General features: G+C 48.8%; 1 pseudogene; it reads right to left on the minus strand.

Annotated features, from left to right (window-relative positions):
• Positions 1-438: 438 nt before the first annotated feature.
• LOC103003718 (elongation factor 1-alpha, oocyte form-like) lies at positions 439-3,174 on the minus strand (annotated as a pseudogene).
• Between the last annotated feature and the right edge of the window lie 5,480 nt (positions 3,175-8,654).

Consider the following 8,654-nt stretch of genomic DNA (forward strand, 5'->3'; position numbering starts at 1 on the left):
ATTTACTCTTTCAGGATTCTGAATGCTAAAGCACGTAGCACCAGGAATCGAGGACATGGTAGTGTTGGACTAACCTAATGGCACTGAGATCCCACCCTATGCCATTGTGACTATACTTTATCACATCCCCAAACAATTCTTCCTTGTGGGAAACAGGAGAAGGATAGGACAGAGCCCTGGGTAAGAGAAGGCTGTTAAGACCTGAATGGTGTGTTCACCAACCAGGGCATAAAACTGCTTTGAAGCTTATGAGCCTTAAGTTAGTTGTTCATCTACCCAGAGGTTCCTCATTGACCTCACGCTTTCTTCCTTGGAAGAAACCATGACAGCTAGTCTAAATTTTATTATTAATTTTATTCAGTCAATACACAGAAGTATCTAATCTACATAGTGGAGGTTGCTGAGGAAACTAAATTGCAGGGAGAAGAAGGACATGCTTCATTTCTTGCTGGCCTTCACTGCTGACTTGGTGATCTTGGCCAGAGATGCTGTCTTCTCCATGGCCTTGATGACGTCAATGGCCAATGTTTGCCTCATGTCATGCACAGCAAAACAGCCTGGAGGAGGAAGGAAGGAAGAAGAAAGAGTGAAATTTCTGGAAAGAGTCATAGAAGGAAAGGCTCCTTGGCCTCGGTCAGAGGTGCTTTCCTTGCCAGGACTCAGCAGCCATCAGTCCCTGGCTCACCTAGAGCTGGGTACTCAGAGAAGGTCTCCACACACGTGGCCTCGCTGGGGACCATCTGCACTATGGCTGCATCAGGGCCTTGGGGCTGCCTTCCAGCTTCTTGCCTGAGTGCCGGTCAATCTTTTCCCTCAGTTCAGCAAGCTTGCAGGAGACGTGGGCCGTGTGGCTGTCCAGCACCGGGGAATAGCTGGCGTGGATCTGTCCTGAGTGATTCAAGATGATCCCCTGGTGAGGGGAAGGAGGATGGAATTAGAAGAGATAGGATGGCATCTGTGATCTGGGGCCAACTCTCGGCCAACCTGTGCCTTCCGTAGAAGTCGGGGCTAATTTCTAAGAAGCATTTCCATTACCACCAAGCACCAAGGCCCGTGGCCTCCCAGGCAGCTTACCTGTGCCACAAAGCTGCCGGCCTCCATGGGAGGCAGGGGGGGTCGTTCTTGCAGTCTCCGGCCACATTGCCATGACGGAAGTCCTTCACAGACACGTTCTTCACGTTGAAGCCCACATTGTCGCCAGGCAGGGCCTCGGGCAGGGCCTCGTGGTGCATCTCCACAGACTTGACCTCAGTGGTGACGCTGCAAGGGGCAAAGGTGACCATCATGCCAGGTTTCAGGAGGCTGGTCTCCACACGGCCCAAGGGCATAGTGTCAATGCCTGTGCAATGGGAAGAATGGCACTCAGAAAGATTCTAGACCCACCCAGTGAGAACTGGTTTCTGGGGAAGTCCCTTGTCCTGGGGTGCAAGGACCAAGGTCACCTACAGGGCTAGTAGGAAGCGCCAGGACCCAATGACGACTGGCTTATTTATGCTATGTATCTATCAGATAAACTGGAAACGCTGGGGGCTTGGCACTTTATCCTACCTTAAAAGTCAGGACCTGAACCCTGGCAAGTCAGACACCAGACCTCATTCTCAACTCCTTCATTCCTTAAGAAGCCCTGTCACCTCACCTCCAATCTTGTACACGTCTTGCAGAGGCAGCCTCAGGGGCTTGTTGACAGGGCGAGTGGGTGGGAGGATGGAATCCAGAGCTTCCAGCAGAGTCACCCCAGTGGTGCTTCCCTCCTTTCGCTCAACCTTCCAGCCCTTGAACCAGGGCACGTACGGGGAAGGGGGATGGGGATGCGGAGCGGAGGTGAGCCTGGGTCATGGCTCCCAGTGCGCCCACCCCAGTAACAGGACCAGGACAGGGACCAAGACCCGAGACGCACACCTGCAGACCCGGTCCGCACTCACGTCGCTGCTGGGCTCCAGCATGTTGCTGCTGTGCCAGCCCGAGATGGGCACAAAGGCCCCGGAGGCTGATCTTGATGTAGGCGCTCACTTCCTCCGTGATCTCCTGGAAGCGCGCGGCGCTGTAGGCGGGCTCGGTCGAGTCCATCTTGCTGATGGCCACGATCAGCTGCTTCACGCCCAGGGTGAAGGCCAGAAGCGTGTGCTCGCGGGTCTGCCCGTTCTTGGAGATGCCCACCTCGAACTCGCCTAAGCCGCTGGCCACGATAAGCACTGCGTAGTCGGCCTGCGGGACACAGACACCATGGGATCAAGGGCTTAGTTAGGGGAGGGGGCGCCGGCCGGGCTGGGAAGCCTGCTAGAGTTTCGGGCAGCCCCGGGCCCCTTGGGAAAGCTCGGGGATGGGCTGCTCCCCAGAAGATGATAAATTCGTGGATGCCTTGGTTACTGCTGTGCGCAGAGGTCCCGCCTCCCAGTTAAACTCTCACCTAGTCCCATAAATGAGCTTTTAGTTCCTTCCTCCCAGACGGACCCCGAGTGATCTACTTGTCTGGGCGTCAGAAAACCTGGTCCCTGCCCCAGCCTGAAAGGGGGCCCGTATCTGAGCCTCACAGAGTCTGTCCTTCTCTGGTTCTTTCAGAACTGATGATTGGCATGGATGAGGAAAACCTTCTAAGGCTTATGATAGCCTCCTTCCCAGAGTCCCGGAAGTAAAGCCTGAGTTTCCTCCCTCCCTCTGCTCCTGCCCCGCCCCCATCCGAAAGGGAGGGCCCTGGGAACAAGGGCTACTTTACCTGGGAGGTGCCCATGATCATGTTCCTGGGGCATCGATGATGGTGATGTAGTACTTGCTGGTTTCAAACTTCCACAGGGAGATGTCGATGGTGATGCCACGCTCTCTCTCTGCTTTCAGTTTGTCCAGCACCCGGGCGTACTTGAAGGAGCCCCCACCCATCTGGGGAGGGGTGGGGAGTGAGTAGAGCGCATTGATGGCGAGCAGCCTGACCTATCCCTGGGAATTCAGTGGCGCCTTAGACCTCACAGCGCACCCTGCTGTCCGTGTTGGACCCACCAAGAAGCAGGACTTCCATCCCCCCACCCCAGCTCCTAGAGGCCAACACGGCACGTGGGTGCCTCACCTCGGCTGCCTCCTTCTCAAACTTCTCGATGGTCCTCTTGTCGATCCCCCCACATTCGTAGATGAGATGCCCGGTGGTGGTGGACTTGCCAGAGTCCACGTGGCCGATGACAACACTATTGATATGGGTCTTCTCTTTGCCCGTGGCGGCGGGTCCCTTCCTTCAGTCACTGCTAGAGGGGAGCACCGGGGTGGGTGAGGCCACAGCGTTCCAGGCCTGCCTCTCTCCTCTCCTCCCCTCCACTCTGCTCCTGTCCAGCATCCCCTCCCCACTTCACAGCCTAGCCCAGAGCCTGGGACATAGTAACATCAATTGAAAAGTAAAAGACTTGCCAGGCTCATGCCCTGGCAAGAGTCACGATCCCAGGGCCATAGCTGGTACTTCCAAGCAGTCCTGGCCCATCCATCCTTTCTCCTGTGTGGGCCTTCCCCCCACCCCCCTTCCTCCCATCCTTCCAATCCCCCCATCCAACCCTCACCCCCAGCACACTTCCTGTACAAGAAACCCCAACACGCCATAGTTTGCAGCTTCTCTCCTGCCCCATGCAAGTCCCTACCTCCAGAGAAAAAGAAACAAAGTTAATCCAGCAAGAGCTGCAGCAGCTGCGCCTCCTGCTTTTATAAACCTAGCAGTGGACCCTCCTCTGGTTCCACCCAAATCTGATACCAGAGCTGGAACTGGTTAAGTAATGCCACTCCCTACCCCCACGCCCAATTGCACAGACTTCTTCTCTGACTGATTGAATATATGGGTGAAGAGAGGGTGGGTGAGAAGGTGTGTGGGTGGAGTGGGGGAAGGGAAGATTTTGGAAATAGGAAAAAAATAGAAAGAAAGAGAAATAAATAATTTTGGCCGGAATGAATGCTGCATGGTACCAGACTTTGCCTGTGACTTCCCGAGACTAAGGTGCTGAAAGGTTGTGGCCATTCATTCATTCATTGAGCCGTTTATTGAGAAGTATAGGGCTCAACACCGTGCCAGAGGTTGAGGCTTCCAAATTAGGACGCAGTTATGGCCTGACTTCGGGAAAGCTCTCAGGCTCCATGAGGGACAGCAATCCCAGCTGGGGCTCCTTCAAGTCAGCAGTCTGGGATTGCTGAGGGAGAGCTGGTGGGACTGCTTTGAGGCTGGCTGTGGGGTTTTCTTCGAGGCTGAGAATGTCCTCATCCCTCCCGGGGAAAGTTCTCAGCAGAGCTCAATCACTCACACACGGTCAATGCTGACTTTCTCCAGCCCCTCTCCCCAGCCCAAGCTTGGGCCCAGGATGACAAGAGGCCAACACTCTAGACTTTCAGAGTTCCCCATCCCACTGAGGCCCACCTCCTTGAGCACTGCCCATTTCTCATTCTTAAATCATCATCCCCACCTTTACCCCTAAAGAACCAAAAAGCTAGAATGTCAGAGAAGTGGGGTCCTCAGGAAACATCTGTCCCTTCTCTTCCCCAATTTTATAGAAGAATCAAGGTCTAAGATGTTCAGAGGATTATCCAAAGGTTCTGCAACTCCTTGGTCCCCCACTATTAACACCGTTCCCTCACCCAGTCATTTTTTAGAAGAGAAGAAGCAGAGCCATGGAGCCCACTGATTCATTCCACTAACACGTAAGAGGGACCACTGCTTAGCTCTGCCTTGGGAGCTGTGGATTCAGTGTGAGTGATGCAGCCCCTGTCTTCGAGGGGTTCACACTTTAGTAAGGGAGACAGACCACAAAGAAACTATTTCCGTGTAATGAGTGCATCATGAGGGCTGAGAACGGGGCTCTTTTGGAGAGTTCCCAAGTGTGTGGGGTGATGAGGACCTCTTCACAGAGAAGCTTTAACAGGTCTTCAAGACCATGGCGTCTCAAGGCCCATAGAGGAGGGAGGGGCTGGTCAGGCAGAATAATCATTTGAACACAATTCTGTGCTCAATTTGCCTGGAGGACAGGAAATGGATGGGAGAAAACAATGGCTAAAGAGATGAAGGGGGAATATCATTATGCATTAATTCCTCAGAGTTTAGTTTTCCTAAACTGTAAGTCTAATTATGTAATCCCCCTGCTCGAATCTCTTGATTACTCTTTATCGCCCTCGGGGGAAAAGTGACTCTGTTCCTTCAGTGATGAGAAGCTCCGAGGGACTGAGGCTGTAGGCAGGGAGCCCCGTAGGAGGCAACCACAGGAGTCCTGGCAGTGGGGAATGGGGCCTCAGCCAAGGGGTGCAGCTGACGTGTATGCCACATAAATAGAGGGGGGGGTCAGAAAAGAGAGGGGGGACCACTTGCCATCAAGATGGGGAACACACGACTTTGTCAACATCTTCTCCCTCATCCCAAAGTCAAGCTCAAGCCCCTGAAACAGTACCCAGAGGACCCTGCAGTGAACTCTAAAGGGTCAGAGTCTAGACTCCTTCCTGACTCTGCAGCCCTTCCACCCGGTGCAGTTGAGCTGATCGCTCCCTGGTCTGGATCTGAAATTCCCTAGTCTTACAATGAGACTATAGTACCGTCTCGTTTTGGCCTCTTTGAAATAGCACAAAGGCAAATTAAGAATATAAGACAATTGCACTTCGGAATCAGGTAGACCTGAGTCTAAATCCTGCCTCTTCTACTTCCCAGTTATGTGAATTTTCTATCTCTGAGCTTCCGTTTCCTCATCTGTAAAATGGGGATAATACTTACCTCCTGCTTTGCTTGAGGTTGAACTTGATCATCCTGCACAGTGCCTGGCATGTGGCAAGTGATCCATAACCAGTATTGACTATGGTCCTGTCTTCCTCTCCCTGTCTTGTGTTGCCAGACCCCACTCACTGAGAGGTGAAGTGCTCACATACAGACCAAACAATTTGCCCAAGGTCACGGAACACATAAATGAAGAAACAGGAGGATACCCCTCAGTCTCTGGGTTTCCAGGCTTCTGCTGAGCCAGACTGTCTCCTCATTACGAATTATTATTATTATACTTCTTCCATTTAAGCCATTTACATAATATTTCTGTGGCTTGGCTGACTCAGAACTGAAAGAATAATCAGAATGAAGAGGTTTTCTGACATTGAAACCAGCTGAAGGGTAAGTGCTCCTGATAGAATGACTTTCCCAGCCTAGTGTAATTGGCTGTCACTAGGGAAATATTCCCATTATTTACAAATTCGAAGGGCCCTGGCAATTCATTATCATTTTATTAGAAATAGTATTTACAATGTATAAAACATAAAGTCATCAGGGTTTCTGGACTGGGACGGTTAAGAATTAGAAGTGAATCTATAGTGACTGTGATGCAGGCTTCAGAGGAGTTAGGGTGAAATAAAATCATTTAGAATGACAAGCACAATGTAATGAGAATTCACGGAGACACATGAAGTTATATGATCAAGATGTGCTTGTTGGGCAACTGCATAAACACGAGAAGAGGTGACTTTGCAGTGAAAAGTTACTCCAGAGAGGGTTGATTAATAAAAAACTAGACAATGTGGCCAATATTGGCGTATGAACTAAATACATCTATTAATTAATTTATCTATCTGTGTAACTATTAACCAAAGCCCCTTGGTCTTTAGAGTTAGTGAGCAGAGGTGTAGCTATGAGATCTCTCCAGTTTATTCAGGTTTCTAGAGACAGAACACATCGCAGACATAAACTTAGTCTGCACAACAGTACCAGTAAATTTTAGAAGAAACCCACAAAGTGAAACAAACTGGAGTTTGTCATGGGGAACTTGAAAGGTAAAGGTTCAACACCTAATACCAATACAATAGCCAGGACATGGAAGCAACCTAAATGTCCATCGACAGAGGAATGGATAAAGAAGATGTGGTATATATATACAATGGAATATTACTCAGCCATAAAAAAGAATGAAATAATGCCATTTGCAGCAACATAGATGGACCTAGACATTATCATACTAAGTGAAGTAAGCCAGCCAAAGACAAATATTATATGATATCGCTTATATGTGGAATCTAAAAAAAAAAGATACGAATGATCTTATTTACGAAACAGAAATAGACCCACAGACATAGAAAACAAACTTATGGTTACTAAAGGGGAAAGGGGGGGGATAAATTACAAGTTTGAGATTAACAGATACACACTACTATATATAAAATAAACAACAAGGATCTACTGTATAGCACAGGGAACTGAACTCAACATTTTGTAATAACCTAAAAGGGAAAAGAATCTGGAAAAGAATATATATATTTCAGTTATATATATATCTGAATCACTGTGCTGTACACCTGAAACTTATATGTGGAATCTAAAATACAACACAAGTAAACTTATCTATGAAACAGAAACAGATGCACAGACATAGAGAACAGACTTGAGGGTTGCCAACGGGGAGAAGAGGTGGGGGAGGGATGGAGTGGGAGTTTGGGGTTAGCAGAGGCAAACTGTTATATATAGAATGGATAAAGAACAAGGTCCCACTATATAGCACAGGGAACAATATTCAATATCCTGTGATAAACTATAGTGGAAAAGACTATGAAAAAGAATGTATATACATGTATAACTGAAATCGCTTTGCTGTACAGCAGAAGTTAATACAACATTGTAAACAAATTATATTTTAATTAAAAAACTAATTAATTAAAAAAAAGAATTGTTTTGACTTAGTTCAGTCCAATTTCAAGTGTGTGCATGAGAAGAAGGGAAAGCTGACTTTCCCAGGGTCTGATCACCTGAATATGGAGATATCCAGTTTGCAGACCTGCAAAAAATAGGAAATCAAATCCTAAGAAAGAAGGAGTTATTTCTTTGCAAAAATACTTACAGAGCATCTTTCCCGTGGTGGTCTTGAAGCATGAGGCAGACTAGGATATCTGCTCTCCCTGACTCAACAGCACAAGGGGGAAGCCAGGCCAGGCTCATTCAGCCCACACCCCAGGAGCTGGAGTCCAAGCACCGGAGGAGACAAAGAACTGGATATTGGAGTGACTCTAAATTATTGATTTTCTACTCAAACAACTCCTTGCACAGAGACAAAGGGAGAGGGCCCTTTCCTTCAAGTTCCAGAGCTTGACAACTTTAAGGGGAAAGGGCAGTGTGGGAAGATCTGGTCAAGCCCTATTAAAATGGAAAGCTTTTCCTATGAACTCTCTGAGCATTAGTCATTCAACAAATATTTCCGGAGCACTTTGTGTTACTGCATCCCCACCGCAAAGCTGTTGTTGCTTAACCTCCATTTCACATATGGCTCAGAAAAGTAAAATGAGTTGTCCAGACCACACAACCAGCATGTAGGCAGGAGTAGGGATGGAATTTTAATCAAGACATGTTCCTTTCTAAAAACAACATACTTACCACAGCCAGGACATGCTACCTCCTGGAAGTCCCCTAGGCATCATTCTAATGCAGTACCTCATCCTAGATGTAAAAACTGAGTCTCAGGCAAGTCCTATTCAATCTGATTTGAATACGTAAGCATTTACATGTCAGGCATGGTTCAAGAAGGATCCACACCTCTAGGAATTCCCAGGCCAGCTAATGTGACACAGTCACAATCTCAGGCAGCTAGGGGGACGCACTCACACCCACACACAGTAGGCTATCACAATACAGAGGTCTGTACACAGGCAGTGGGAGCAGAAGCCTTCAGTAGACCCTGCTGATA

This window comes from Balaenoptera acutorostrata, chromosome 9 (genome assembly GCF_949987535.1).
Source record: "Balaenoptera acutorostrata chromosome 9, mBalAcu1.1, whole genome shotgun sequence".
NCBI lineage: Eukaryota > Metazoa > Chordata > Mammalia > Artiodactyla > Balaenopteridae > Balaenoptera > Balaenoptera acutorostrata.